General features: G+C 36.6%; 1 protein-coding gene across 1 annotated transcript in view; it reads left to right on the forward strand.

Annotated features, from left to right (window-relative positions):
* The window catches only part of rnf38 (ring finger protein 38), a 225,456-nt gene that overhangs the window by 121,888 nt on the left and 87,757 nt on the right, over window positions 1–15,811 (forward strand). The window lies entirely within an intron of this gene.

A 15,811-nucleotide genomic window follows, 5' to 3' on the forward strand; every position in this document is an offset into this window, starting at 1 on the left:
GAGTTAATATCTGGTTATTGGGATGGTCATGATATATACTTTGCATTATTGTAATGAATTCCAGAATAGTTACCATCTAGGAGAGAGTATCTGAGATGGCCAGTTAACCATCTGGGCCATTTGGGGTTTTTTATTGTCGTTCTACATCATTTCACTGCAATATGGATAAAAAAAAAAATACTATTTCATACAATGCATTGAGTTGCACAGAATTGCTTTGTGTTTACTTGCATTAAAATGGATTTCTGACGCAATCTTTGAACCTATATCATTTCAAGAATACGCACCCTTCATTATATCAGAGCCATCAAAGCCATTGAGAGGTGGGGAACAAGAAATCTGTGTAATATAAACTTGTTTTGGTGTACGATTTTGTATGTAAATTGGATCTTGTACTGAAAAATGTTTGCTATTTCAATATTTCATACAAATTTGTCAAAATGTGGTAAGAAAATCACCCTCTGTATATTTTTTCTGAGAGTAGCAGCTGCAGATTACTGGAATCACTACATGTTTATACTTTAAATAAAGAAGCATAGATTCCGTAATTTTCTTTTTTTTTAATCACTTACAATTGGTGCAATAAAAATGTTTTTTCTTTCTGTAACTCAGTGTCAAATTGCATGGGTACTATAAAGTCTAAAAAATTGCACAGGATTATTCAAACTGTGAGGTCAGAAAATTACACAACTGCCTACTGCATGTTTGCTTCCGATCAGCTAGCAATAAAAGAAAGTCATTAAAGTGTTACATCTCTTGATGTAACATGTGGAAAAATTGCATAGTATACATCTGCCCTTAAGACGATGGGAATTACAGCTGCCGATGGAGCTTACTGTGTAGTTGCAGGTGCCGCTGTATCAATTTTTCACTCATGCGCATTAAAACACAAAATGATTGAAAATAGTGACAAAAGCCATGCTGTTCTGTGTGCCTCGGTGTTGGTAACAGCTATTAATTAGTCATCTACTTTCTTCAAAAGTGTAAAACAAAAGTTGCTACTTGAAAATTGATTGAAATTATGTTGAAGATAAAAATGTGTTGGGTTTTTTGTGCTGGTTCATGCCTGTGCAATTGCTGTAAAGTGAGACTGTCATAACCAAAGGCCCGCCTGTATATTAATTGGCAGATATGACACAGGATTTGAGTGATAATTGGTATTGGCCCAGAACATTTACTTATCTCACTACATTCTAAGTTGAAGTCTAGTGATCCAAGGTTGTTAGTTTATGTTCTGTTGCTTCTTGCTTCTGACTCTAAACTGGATCAGGTGGTTTGAGAAAGTTTTATAAGATTCTTTCCTTTATTAAACCCAAAAGCAACTAGACTATCAATTGCACCTTTGTTGTTCAGGTTTATGATGAAAGAGCATTTTTAAATGAAATATAGGGTTAAAGAAAATTACACAACACATATTAAAATTATCAATAGCTGCAATTTCATACATTGGTATCTTTTCCAGGTTAATTTCGTGTTTTGTTTCCAATGTTGCTGGGATAGAGTCCATCCGTCTATGACCCTAATAAATAGGATATGAGAATCTTAGGTTATGTAAAATTTTGGATTTGAAAAATCAATTTATGGTTGGGTAAATTAATAGGTAACATAAATAGTGAGACCAGTATATCTATAACTCTCCATTGAAACATAAAATTATTTTCATTGCTTAGAAAGGGAAATGTAAGTTGTTGTGCAGACATACAGTATGTTAGGCTCTACAGAAAATGTCTTCACAATGATAACTGGACCTGCATAATCTTTATGATTATATCCTTAAAACTGTAGCATTACAGTGTCGTACTTGGAAACATAGTTACAAGCTGAAGGTTTCACACATTAATAAGTTTGTCTAAACTCAAAGTGAGTGGAAGAATAATTAAATCAGTTTAAAACGGAGGCTTCCAAATGCAGCATTGTGTAGAGCAGGTGCAGAACTTAACAAAAAACTTATAGCCAGCCTCTGGTATGAGAGCTGAGCTTATCTAGGTATAGCACATGCAGGCTTGTGTCACACAAAATAAATATACCAAAAGTGTGCTGCAAGTCATTTTAATACATTAAAGATTCAGGTTGCACACGTTTTTCTAGAATTTGACAGTCCTCTAATGAAATTAATACCACATTACACAATATTCCATACTGGTGTGTGTACCGTTTTTAAATTCTTCTGTTAAATGAACAGTTATACATTTGTGTTTTACTATTAGGAGACATGTTTACCTTGGTGTTTTACTTTACAAACTGATTCAGGATTTGCTTAAGCGAGTCAGTCCATTGCACAGCACTGGCTGCAGATTCCCGTTTAATTTTCAGTGGAACTGCGATAGGCACTCACCCCTTTCCCTCAAACCTAAATTAGATTAAGCTGTTTTCAGAATGTAATGTTTAGTTTAGGTACATTTAAAACAACCATTGTTGACCAAAGTGCTGTACATTAGAATAAATAAAAGTAAAAATAACTGTTCTAAGACAGGATAAAGTTAAACCAAAAACATGAAACATAGTAAAAAAATATTAAAGGAATTCTAATTTAAAGCCAAAGAGAATAGATGCATTTTCAAACTGGATTTAAATATGGTAAAATATACGGGTAGATTGTTCCAAAGCCTAGGAGCGGCTGTTGTAAAAGCATGCTTACCTTTAAGTTTAAGGTGAGCTCATGGCACTACTAAGAGTGTATGATCAGATGACCTAAGATGGTATGTAAAGGTGTAAAAGGTCAGAGAGATATTAAGGTGCTAACCCATTTAGGCACTTAAAAATTAAAAGTAGTTCCTTAAAAATCAACACTATAACAGACCAGAAGCAAATGAAGGGAGGCTAAAACAGGAGAAATATGGTAATTCACACATGTGCCTGGGAATAGTCTAGATGTACCGTTTTATTTTGTTGCAGCAGATTGCTGGGTAACTCCAATGTATATAGCCCATTTGTGAAGAAGTAAATGCATGAAACACATATTCAAAATCAGCAACAGGAAAAAAAGGGCTTGATCTTGGCTAACACTCATAGTTGAGGAAAAAACAGGCTTCAACTACAGAATGGTGTAACCACAGAAAAAGTTTATCCAACTTGTGGTTACTATGTTATATTGCATCTTTTTGAATTCAGGTACAGTGTGAGGTATCATAAAATTGGGATGGAAAAAAGAGAGAGAACCTGAATGCAGAGTGCTTTTAATGCAGCCCTACTTAAAACTGCTTGGTGGCACAAATTACATCCAAGCACTGCATTATTGTGGCATAGTGACATACTTTGCACTGGTAAATCAGGTTGTTTAGAAGCAGCAAGCGTATGCTAGGCCAAGCACAGAAGAGAGTTGGAAAAACCTCCATGAATGTGGCATCTCCTAGATTAGTCTATTTCATAATGGTCTATAATATTTCCATACTTCATATTTGTACTGGCAGGAACCCTGTACAGGGTTTGTTGCTCACTTGTGCTCCATGTTGCCCAGAGAGGCTCTGGCCCCCATGACCATAAGATTAGTTACGTTCAATGGATGTTTCCACTGAAAAGCAAAATTTGTGTGCATGTATTTTATGAATAAATATACAGTCATTCCTCATACTACTCCAGTCCTCCTCCTATACCCCAAAAGGTTATAGGCAGGGTTAATTGGCAATTCTTATTGGCCTGGTAAGTGGGCCCTGTGATAGACTGACAATGTATCCATAGTTGGTTAAGTGACATTAAGAATGTAATCCCAAGGGAACATGGTTATTTTTTGTTAGGAGAAATTTATGTTGGCATAAACAAATATACTGACTTACATGTTTTTAAAATGACTTTGAAAAATTTGTTTATGTATTAAATAGTTGTATGGTTATTTATTGTATTATTGCTGTATTTGCAAATCCATGAAAACTCTGTGAGCCTTTAGTCAATAAAGAGCACTGTTTAGCAAGAAATTAAATTAAATGAGATAAATGGGTAAATTTTTCATTTTAGCAGTTGTGCCAAGAGAGATGCCATGATACTTTAGACCTGAGCTTTACTATACAACATTACACAATTTTTTGTGAACTTTGAGCAAGCAGACTTTCTAGACAAAATCATACATTTCCTTGACAGTCATATTTCAAGGCAATTAATTATTGTAGATTTTGATGTTCTTGTAGATTTTAGACATTTCTTAAAATGTTAAAAATGCATACTTTAATCATTGATATGTGTATAGCTATGTGCAATACTGCCAAGAAAAAATTATTTAGCTCATTTGGATAAATTGTTTTTTTAAGAAAGAGATGGCTCTAGTACTAATTCCTGGGTTTCAGTCATGACAAAATATTTTCCAGTTTGTCACCTGAATACTGTGTATCTGTGAGTAGCGCTACAAATTTTCAGTCCAGTTACTCTGCATTTGAAGTACAGTGCATCCAGAAAGTATTCACAGTGCATCACTTCTTCCACATTTTGTTATGTTACAGCCTTATTCCAAAATGGATTAAATTCATTTTTTTCCTCAGAATTCTACACACAACACCCCATAATGACAACGTGAAAAAAGTTTACTTGAGATTTTTGCAAATTTATTAAATAAAAAAAACTGAGAAATCCCATGTACATAAGTATTCACAGCCTTTGCTTAATACTTTGTCGATGCAGCTTTGGCAGCAATTCCAGCCTCAAGTCTTTTTGAATATGATGCCACAAGCTTGGCACACCTATCCTTGGCCAGTTTCGCCCATTCCTCTTTGCAGCACCTCTCAAGCTCCATCAGGTTGGATGGGAAACGTCGGTGCACAGCCATTTTAAGATCTCTCCAGAGATGTTCAATCGGATTCAAGTCTGGGCTCTGGCTGGGCCACTCAAGGACATTCACAGAGTTGTCCTGAAGCCACTCCTTTCATATCTTGGCTGTGTGCTTAGGGTCGTTGTCCTGCTGAAAGATGAACCGTCTCCCCAGTCTGAGGTCAAGAGCGCTCTGGAGCAGGTTTTCATCCAGGATGTCTCTGTACATTGCTGCAGTCATCTTTCCCTTTATCCTGACTAGTCTCCCAGTCCCTGCCGCTGAAAAACATCACACAGCATGATGCTGCCACCACCATGCTTCACTGTAGGGATGGTATTGGCCTGGTGATGAGCGGTGATGGCCTGGTTTCCTCCAAACGTGACGCCTGGCATTCACACCAAAGAGTTCAATCTTTGTCTCATCAGACCAGAGAATTTTCTTTCTCATGGTCTGAGAGTCCTTCAGGTGCCTTTTGGCAAACTTCAGGCGGGCTGCCATGTGCCTTTTACTAAGGAGTGGCTTCCGTCTGGCCACTCTACCATACAGGCCTGATTGGTGGATTGCTGCAGAGATGGTTGTCCTTCTGGAAGGTTCTCCTCTCTCCATAGAGGACCTCTGGAGCTCTGACAGAGTGACCATCGGGTTCTTGGTCACCTCCCTGACTAAGGCCCTTCTCCCCTGATCGCTTAGTTTAGATGGCTGGCCAGCTCTAGGAAGAGTCCTGATGGTTTCGAACTTCTTTGACTTACGGATGATGGAGGCCACTGTGCTCATTGGGACCTTCAAAGCAGCAGAAATTTTTCTGTAACCTTCCCCAGATTTGTGCCTCAAGACAATCCTGTCTCGGAGGTCTATAGACAATTCCATTGACTTCAGGCTTGGTTTGTGCTCTGACATGAACTGTCAACTGTGGGACCTTATATAGACAGATGTGTGCCTTTCCAAATCATGTCCAATCAACTGAATTTACCACAGATGGACTCCAATTAAGCTGCAGAAACATCTCAAGGATGATCAGGGGAAACAGGATGCACCTGAGCTCAATTTTGAGCTTCATGGCAAAGGCTGTGAATACTTATGTATATGTGCTTTCTCAATTTTTTTATTTTAAAAAAAATTTGTAAAAACCTCAAGTAAACTTTTTTCACGTTGTCATTATGGGGTGTTGTGTGTAGAATTCTGAGGAAATAAATGAATTTAATCCATTTTGGAATAAGGCTGTAACATAACAAAATGTGGAAAAAGTGATGCGCTGTGAATACTTTCCGGATGCACTGTATGAGTGTTCTGTTTTTTCCATATTGTTTATTCTTCACGTACATCAGTTCCCCATGTCAAGGCATAGACCTCTTAGGTTAATAGCAGCTCTGATGACATGGATGAGTGCTGGCTTGTGTGTGAGTGTGTACTGGTATTTGACTGTGTGCTGTCCTAAATTAATCCCACCTTGTGCTTTATTATGTAGCCAAGAGAGGCTATGATTTTTAGTGAATCTGGAATGGAAAAAGTAGGTTCTATAAAAAATGAACAAATATGACATTATATGGTGAAGTAATTTACATTGTGTGTGTATATAAGCTTCTAATTTGATATCATTAAGAAGTATATTTAATAATAAGTTACTTTAGTATTGTATTTCTAGTTGGATGTATACTATCTACTGTACCTAGGCCCAGTTTAATCTCAGTTGGTATTCAGTATTAATTTTCATTGTTGTGTATTTGTCCATACTGATATATTATTAATTTGGAAAAAAGAAAAAGTTGACTGGTATGTCTAAACTGGTCTTGACATGAAAGATTGGATGCCTTCATGCAACAGATGCCACTGAGATGGGCTCAGGCCTTGGTGACCCTTTACTACAGTCCTGGGGACCCTGTGGCTGTAGGTTTTTGTTCCAGTCAGTTTGAAAATCAGCAAGTCACTTTACTATTCAATGATCTGATGGTTTTTAGTTTGCTAGTTCTTATTCTGCATTCAAAAAGCTCACAGTAGTGTCAGATTAACATTTATAAAACCCTTAAAGATGTTAGTATTTTCCCTTCATTTTAAATGCTTTAATTGTCTTTTGTTATTTTCCTATTAATTTACGTTTTTGCTGTGGACTTGGCTCCCTTATAATGACAATTTAACAAGGAGTGCAGTAGACACGGGTGCAAACATTACCGAGTGCTGATAGGCAGCAGTTACTTTAGGTTCAGGCCCACTATTTTGGTCATTAGTAAGTAACAGATTAATTGACTAAATTAACAAGATTCAAGGAAATCCTTTAAATCTACAGGTTGGGAAAGAACACCTTGCTTAAATTGGAGGAGCGCATTTGAAAGCCGAATTGGCTGGAACAAAAAAAACTGTAGCTACAGCAAGCCTCACCCAAGGACTAAACTTGAGAACCACTGATTTATTTGATAAAGTAAACTAGCTTGGACATGATCTCCTGAATGTTTTTAAATGAGAAATTGCCATGCAGTTGATCAAATTAAAAGTAGTTATTACATTTTTGTCATATTGTCAAAAGGGAACTATTTATATCAGAAGGCGTATTTATAGTTTTCAAGCCAATATGCAGTTTCATAGGCGGATAAGCTAGTGATGGGAAGAAATCAAGTATTATTTGATGGGTACTGAAATGTTACAACATACGTGGTGTTTATATCGAACTGAAGCAAATTAGCCAACTGACAGGAAAAATCCAGAAAGCCAGTTACACGCCGGTGTTGTTCATCCAATCATATCCTAGTGCAGAAGCGTCCTACTGTTATCGCGATTTGCGGGACCTAAGGAAGGGGCGTGTCAAGTCGGTGTTGGCTGCACGTGGGTTTTTTCAACTCGTGGGTTGGTAAGAAGTATTTCAGGCTCAGTGAGGAGGAGAGTAATTCGTTTAGACAGAGAAGAGTTTTGAAAAGTACCCATTGTAAACGTGAGTTAAATAGCATAGCGCAGACAAACGTTTAAGCTGCTCTTATGCTAGTTTCATGGAGCAGGTAAATAATAGCTTTCGAAAAACGCTGCAGTTCATTATGGTTTTGCGTTTGACGCATGTGGAAGTTCATTTGGTTTAACACGATGTCTAGATTGCAAGAAGTTTGAATAGAAAAGAAGCGAATTTACTCGGGATACATTATCGTTACCATTTGAAAATAAAAAGTCGAATTTGAGCAAGTTGTTTAACTAGCACAAAATTCTCTCTCTAAAGTATGTTTAACGTGTGGCACGAAATATAGATACTTTATTAATCCCAGGGGTACTAGGGTGTACCGTGTTAGCCATTATGAATGTAGAGAAAAGCCAAGCAAAATGACACCTTTTATTGGCTAACTAAAAAGATTACAATATGCAAGCTTTCGAGGCAACTCAATTAATCCCAGGGGGAAATTCACATACTCCAGCAGCAGCATACTGATACAAAAACAATATTAAATTAAAGATTGATAATAATGCAGGTAAAAACAGACAATAACTATGTATAATGTTAATGTTTACCCCCCGGGTGGAATTGAAGAGTCGAAAGGCACAAGGTATAATGTAAAGCCCGAGCGGACTCGTGTGCGGCAAGCTCCGTCTGTCATATTCTGATGCTTACTATATGTCAAAGAAAAAAAGGTAACAAGAAATACTAATTAGAAACACATAAAAAAAAATAAGAACGAATTGATTTACGCTTCTTTGTTAGATTGGTATTCATTCAGAGTTACCAAACATAAATTTACAAGTTATAGTAATAATCTCATTAGTTGAGAGCAGCGGAGTGTAATTTGATTTAACTGAAGTTTTGAAAAGCATTCATTTAAAACATTTATTACCTTAATGTGATAAGTCAAAAGTACATTTTAGATATCCAAAATGTAATGTGGTTATTTGGAGTTCGAATTTGAGATATTTTTGAATAGTCGAATTGCCAGTTAAGTTACTTTCTGATTAATAAAAACTGAGGGAAACTTTCCTTATGGAACGCTATTCTAAAGATTGAAATTCGAGAAATACTAATTTGACTTATTTATTCTGCATATGTTAGTTGTAGATAGTAAGTTAATATGGACATCTGATTGAAAACCTCTGAAATCAGTCGAAAATACCTGCAGTTGGATTTTTTTGAACAGTTCTTTGAAATTAAGTAATTTTGAACAATGGAAATGAAAGTGTATATATCAAAAATAAGATGTAAACGTTGATATTACGTTTTAAAATGGATTTCTGTATTGTGTATGTATAATATATATATAAATGTATGTATGTGATTGTAAGCGAAGTGAATAAAAATGTACTGAGCATTTGAACAATATGCAGTGGAAAGTTAAATAGCTTTCTTCACACACCAGTGAAATCTTTTATCTTGTTTGTATAATCTGCTTTACACTGTTTATTCCTTACATGGAATTTATAAAACCTGAAATTGGCTTTAAAATGTTCCACAACATGTGAAATTTGTATGTGTACAGCTGGGCTACTGTTTCCCAGTCTGGAGAGTTGCTCATGATTATATGTAAGCAACAACAAAATATTGGAAAAATTTGAGAGGAGCAGCTTATATCAATTATGAAAACCTTAAAGCCTCAAGATTTTTATTAATGTGTAAGGGAGCTTTCTAAATCTTTTAGTAACATTTAGGGAAAAATGATATGTTCAAAGTGAAGATCATTCAGTCCACATTTTAATAAATTAGACCCTTGCTGTTTTACAGAGAGCTAACACTAATTGTATTAATGATTCAGAGTATTGCAGTGCAAGTGACAGATAATTCATTTAAACAAAATTCTGGCAAGTGTTTCATGTTTCAGCGAGTTAGATTTTTTGAACGAAAGAAAATATAAAGTAAGACTCAAGTCATTTGAAGTTCCAGTGAAAAAATGTTGACAGCCAAATCATTGTAGTATATTTGTTAGTTGACTTCATCTGTTTGTACGTCCCATTGTTGTTTTTATTCAAAGTCAGACGTTATGAAGTAAATCTATATTTTTGGAGACCTTTATCGATTATCAAGCCAATCTATACTTGAACTAAAACTGTTGGTTAAGGTAATTTCTCCATTTTTTTTTTTACTTCAGTGCAGCTTGATAAATATCTGTTTTTCTGTAGTGACTTTGCAATGCACTGCTTGATCATAACCAGCTGGAGATGAGATATTTCACATATATAATTATAGATACAGCAACCAAGGGTTTTGAGATGCAAAAAACCATTTAGTTAGCCTACAAATAAAATTAAACTTGGTGCCTTCATTGAAAGTTGCCCTTTTGTTATTAACTACACAGAAACAAGGTATTTGATGACTTGCTCGTGAAAGAGCATGTATGCAGCAGTGCACATACATTTTTCAATAAACTGATGCATTTGCATAACTACAAATTTAAAATTATGACCAGAATTACATATATGGAAAAATCTTTTTTTTTTTCTCTCTCTCTTCTTCGAGAACCTTTCACTGTCTACTTCATGTTTTTATAAATTTTCTCCGGTGAACCTTTTCTCTTGTCTCAAACTGTGCTTAAAAAGTATCAACACCCTGATTCTGTTGTTCATGTAACAAGTTAAATAGGGTGTTTCCAGAAAATGGCAAGTAGATTGATATTAAATGATACTACTTTGTTTTTTTAAAAAAAAAAAAAAAGAATTTATATATATATATAATATTTACTGTGTATGCAGGCTTGTGTTTATTGTTATATTTTGTAATTTACTGGAGAGTTTGAAGTTGTAGAATAAGGTACAAATCTCTTGCTTCATGTGCAGCTGTGTTTTAAATGGTGATCCAGTGGACAAGCAACCCTGCAACCTGCTTAGCACCATGGGTTCTGCACCTGAATAATTGAGCTATGTGGATCAGCAAAGGCTTTCTTTCTGTTTACTAATTAGGTTCTTTGTGTTCATTTATTTTGAGAATCTAATTTTGGGATCTCTCTCACTCTGTATGTGTGTGTGTGTGTGGGTGTGTGTGTGTGTGTGTGTGTCTGTGTGTGTGTGTGTGTGTTGATATTTGAATGACGGAAACAATTTATTCACAAAACATACTTCATATGTGCAAGATGATTTATAGGAATGCCTCAACCTGTTCACCATCATGTTCAACAAACAAAAACCAACAAGGAATAGTACTATTTAAAGCCCGGACACAAAGTTTGCGGGGAATAGATGATACTACAGTCCGTATTCTAACCCAGTGCAGGTCATTGATGATATGAACTTTCCTTCTATACACGCGCCTCTTCACCATACCCTGTAACCAGAAATCATAGGGTGTCATATCAGGAGATTGTGGAGGTTATATAAATATATATATATATAAATAAAATAGTTTGCAAAAGTATGCAAACAAGGCTCACAGATTTTACTTAGCAACAGATTTTACACTAATATTTTGTTATTTCAATGTGACTTTATTTTATTTTTTTTTTAAATTGGTACAGTTATATTAATTAGATAGTTAGAAATTTGTCAGAAAATATTGAGTTTACCACCAGGTTGTTCTAGAATGATAACCTGACCTTTGGCTAAATCACTACCATACTGATCCATCAAAATTACTCCTTGGAATTCTAGACCAGTGGTTCTCCAAATGTTTAGGACTGGGGGTCACTTTGCTGAAATCAGATCTAATGGCGTACAGTTTGAGTCTGACAATCACCAGTGAGCATAGTTCTGCATTGCCTTTCATAAGATATGTATTAATAGGAAAAATACTAAAATCTGAAATTACTGTATTTGCGTTTCAAAGACTGAAGTTTCAGCCAGTGATCCATTTAATCCCTTAAGTCATGAAGATCGATTAACAGCCAACTGCCACCACTGATGGTGTGTCTCACCAGCAGCCTGGAGTCAAAGAACCGCCTTGCCCAGAAGTGGGCTGACCAGGCTGAAATCAAAGTGACAGATTGGCTGGACAGGAGAGAGAGTGAAGTCGAACAGGTGTTGAATGAAAGAGAGTGAGCGACATATTGGGGGCAAATACATCAAACAAATTAAAGCGAACCTGAAAGTTGCTGCCATCAGAAAGACTGCATCTATGGTTTTGAATCTGTTTCTCATGTACAGTGTGAACACTGGTTAATTAGTGTTGATGTTACGACCTTGACCGTAACAAATAAATGCTTAATTAAGTACATAACAGACTAATGTATTGAAGCAGTTCAAAATTCCCTTTGCCCTGATAAATGTCTGCTTGTTTACCACTTGACTCACACTTAGACCCCACACTTGAGGATATACAGTTATGATCTAAGAGTTTTTATTTTTCTTTATGATTACTGGACAGTACAATCCCAAGCTTTTTCTCACTGTGTAACTCTAGGCCAACAATCTGTGTTTGCCTTTAGGGTTTGTGCTTGTGCTTCACATTGTTCTTCTGAGATTCTTAAGCTTGTTACTTAAGCTTTGTAATTATTTATATATATATATATATATATATATATATATATATAATATATAATATTTTTTTTTTTTTTTTTTTTTAAACACTAAATGTGCTTCCCATCTAAGACGGGTTGAAATTTAAGAAATCAGCGTAAACCTCGGCATTAACATTTGCAGATCACTGTCTATTGGAATGTACTTTGTAATTCATGGAGTAATGTATTACATTTGTCTTTCCAACAGATTGCACATCACATTTGTAGTAATAAAATGTACCATCTTTTGGAATGAAAAATGCAATTCCTATTTCTGTCATATGCCATTTGGTGTTTGATTTGTAAAAGCAGTGTTAATGGTTATGATGCACCATCTGTTGGAAAAACAAATGTAATGCATTTTATTACTATAAATGTTTATGATGTGCCATCTGTTGGAATGACACAGACATAGCAACTGGACGGACACACAGGTGTGCAGGTATTTGTCCTTTTGTTAATGTAGATTTGTCAAAAAGCTATACTGATTTCCTGTTTAGAACTCTTGCCGAAGTTCTGGTGGGGCAAATTTTGAGCAGATGTGGCAAAGTCTAAGGAGGACAGACTGGGATAAGCTTTTAAGTGTGGAGAGAGTCGAGGAGCAATGTGTAAAAATGTTTTACATGTAATGCAGGACAGGTACACACCTAAATTTGGAATTAATGGGAAATTTAAAAAAAAAAACAAAAAAACAAACACTCCACAGTGGGTTAATAAAGGGCTTAAAAAAGAAGCTGCAAAGGAAAAAAACTGCTTTATAAGGCATATAAGACTAATAACTCCAAAGTGAATCGTAGGGCGTATGAGAATATGAGGGCAACCATTAAGAAGGATATTAGGGAGGATAAAAGACAGTTTTGGAGAGGAATATAGCAGATAAGGCAAAAAGACGACCCTAAGAGATTCTTTCAGTATTTTAGTAGTAAAGGAACAGTCAAGGAGAAGGTGAAGTGCATCAGAAATAGTAACGGGTAATTAAAAGATATAGACAGTGAAATAGCGGATGCTCTAAAGTTGCATTTTTCTTAGGTCTTCACAAGTGAGGAAGTGGATAACCTCCTAGAGGTAACAGGGACTACTAAGGAAGTACTGAAGAATTTGGAAATTGTAGAGGGAGAAATACTGCTCAGATTAAATAGGCCAAAATCAAACCAATCATAAGGACCAGATAATATTTACCCTTGAGTTCTTAAGGAGGCTAGTGAGTACATATATAAACCCTTGGCACATATTTTTAGGAAGTCACTGCGCACTGGGGAGATTTTGAAGGACTGGAAAATGGCAAATATTATCCCGTTATATAAAAAAGGTGACCGGGCAGATCCAAGCGACTATAAGCCAGTAAGCTTAACATGCATCACAAGAAAATTAATGATAGGAATTATTAAGGATAAGATTGAGCAGCACATGGGGAAGTACAGGAGTTGTTCTGAACAGTCCGCATGGGTTCAGAAGAGGGAGGTCATGTTTTACTAACATGTTGGAATTCTATGAGGAAGCAAAAGCATATAGGGATGCACCGATACCACTTTTTTGGAAAACGAGTACGAGTACTTGCATTTCAGTACTCGCCGATACTGAGTACTTAATAAAAACATGATTTAAATTTACAGGTAACAGCTTTAGTCATATAATTTAACAAAAAAAACAAGGGACTAGTTTGGAATTAAGAACATTTATTTAAAATGAAAGCATGTTGTATGCAACATATTACAGAATAAATAATTATAAAAAAAAATTTAAACAGTGACAGTGCAACTCAAGTATTTTTTTCAGTTTGTTGTAAACTCTGCCGCTTTGGACAACATGGTCCTCAAACACATGCGCTATAGCCTGGCTGGTGTGCGAGCCGCGGAATTGTTTCGCATGTAATATGGCTCGTTGCGGCGTGAAACTCTCGTCTATCCACTGGGAGGTTAGGCTAATTAGCAACACGGGGCTAACACTGCTTGTCCAAATATCCGTGGTGAAACTAAACACAGTGGAGGCTTGCAGTAGGCTGTGGATATGTTTTTTCACGGAGTCGTGTAGTTTAGGCAGCTCCGTGTCAGTCATGTAGCGGCGGCTTGGGACATCATATCTGGGCTCCAGAACATGGAGGAGACGCAGGAATCCCACATTTTCTACCTCCGAGAGTGGCTGGTCACTCAATGCAATGTACTCGATAATTGCCTGTGTTATTTTCACAGCACGTGGATTGTCTCTGGACATTTTCTCTCGTCTTGCAAGAGTTTGCTGCAGCGTGGGTTGTGTTGGTTTAGAAGCGTGGGTAAACTCTTTGTACTCGTTGTCGTGTTGGGATTTTAGGTGCTTGATTAAATTACTTGTGTTAAATGCGCTACCTTTTGAGCCTCCTCTGGACAATTTCGCTGAGCACAATTTGCAGTCCGCCTTTGTTTTGTCGTCTTCATTCACTTTGAAATAGTTCCACACGGCTGACATGTCTCGCCTCGCCTTCTCCCCGCTCTGAGCTGCAGCCGGGGCCTGGGGGCGGGCACTCGGCGCCTGTGATTAACCCCTTACACGCCGCTCAAACATAGACATTTCTCAGACCGTGGTATCGGTCCCCGGTATCGGGGGACTTTTAACGAGTACGAGTACTTCAGAAAATGTGGTATCGAGGCCGATACCAGATACCGTTTCGGTATCGGTGCATCCCTAAAAGCATATGATCAAAGTGTAGCATATGATATTTATCTTGACTTTCAGAAAGTATTTGATAAGGTGCCACATGAGAAGTTGGACATCAAACTAAAAAAAGTGGGAGTTCAGTGTGATGTTTTTAGATTGGTGCAGAATTGGCTCAGACACAGGAAACGGAGGGTAATGGTGTGAGGAACCTTATCAGAATTTTCTGATGTTAGAGTGGTGTTCTGCAGGGATCCGTGCTAGAGCTGGTGCTATTTTTTGTATATATTTCATTGATTTGGATAGGAATATAAGTAACAAGCTGGTTAAGTTTGAAGATGATACCAAGATAGCAGGATTGGCAGATAATTTGGAATCCATTAAATCATTACAGAAGGACTTGAACAGCATACAGACCTGGGCAGATTAGTGGTAGGTTAAATTTAATTTCAGTAAATGTAAGGTATTTAACGTAGGAAGTAAAAATGTTAGGTTTGAATACACAATGGGTGGTTTGAAAATCGAGAGTACACCTTATGAGAAGGATTTAGGAGTTGTAGTGGACTCAACTCTGTCAACTTCCCGACTGTTCAGAAGCCGTTAAGAAGGCAAACAGAATGTTAGGTTATATAGCGCCTTGATGTGTGGAGTACAAGTCCAAGGAGGTTCTGCTCAAGGTTTATAACACACTATTGAGGCCTCATCTGGAGTACTGGGTACAGTTTTGGTGTCCAGGCTATGAAAAGGACATAGCAGCATTAGAAGAGGTCCAGAGAAGAGTGGCTAGGTTCATTCCAGATCTAAAGGGGATGGATTATGAAGAAAGAAGTAAAGAGCTGAGCCTTTTCAGTTTAAGTAAAAGATTAAATGGTGACATGATTGAACTGTTTAAAATTATGAGGGGAATTATTACAGTGGATCGAGTGTTGTTTTAAAGTGAGTTCATCAGGAACACGGGGGCACAGTTGGAAACCTAAGAGTAAATTTCGCACAAACATTAGGATGTTTTTCTTTGCACAAAGAACCATAGACACTTAGAATAATCTACCAAGTAGAGTGGTAGACA

Source organism: Erpetoichthys calabaricus, chromosome 7, assembly GCF_900747795.2.
Source record: "Erpetoichthys calabaricus chromosome 7, fErpCal1.3, whole genome shotgun sequence".
NCBI lineage: Eukaryota > Metazoa > Chordata > Cladistia > Polypteriformes > Polypteridae > Erpetoichthys > Erpetoichthys calabaricus.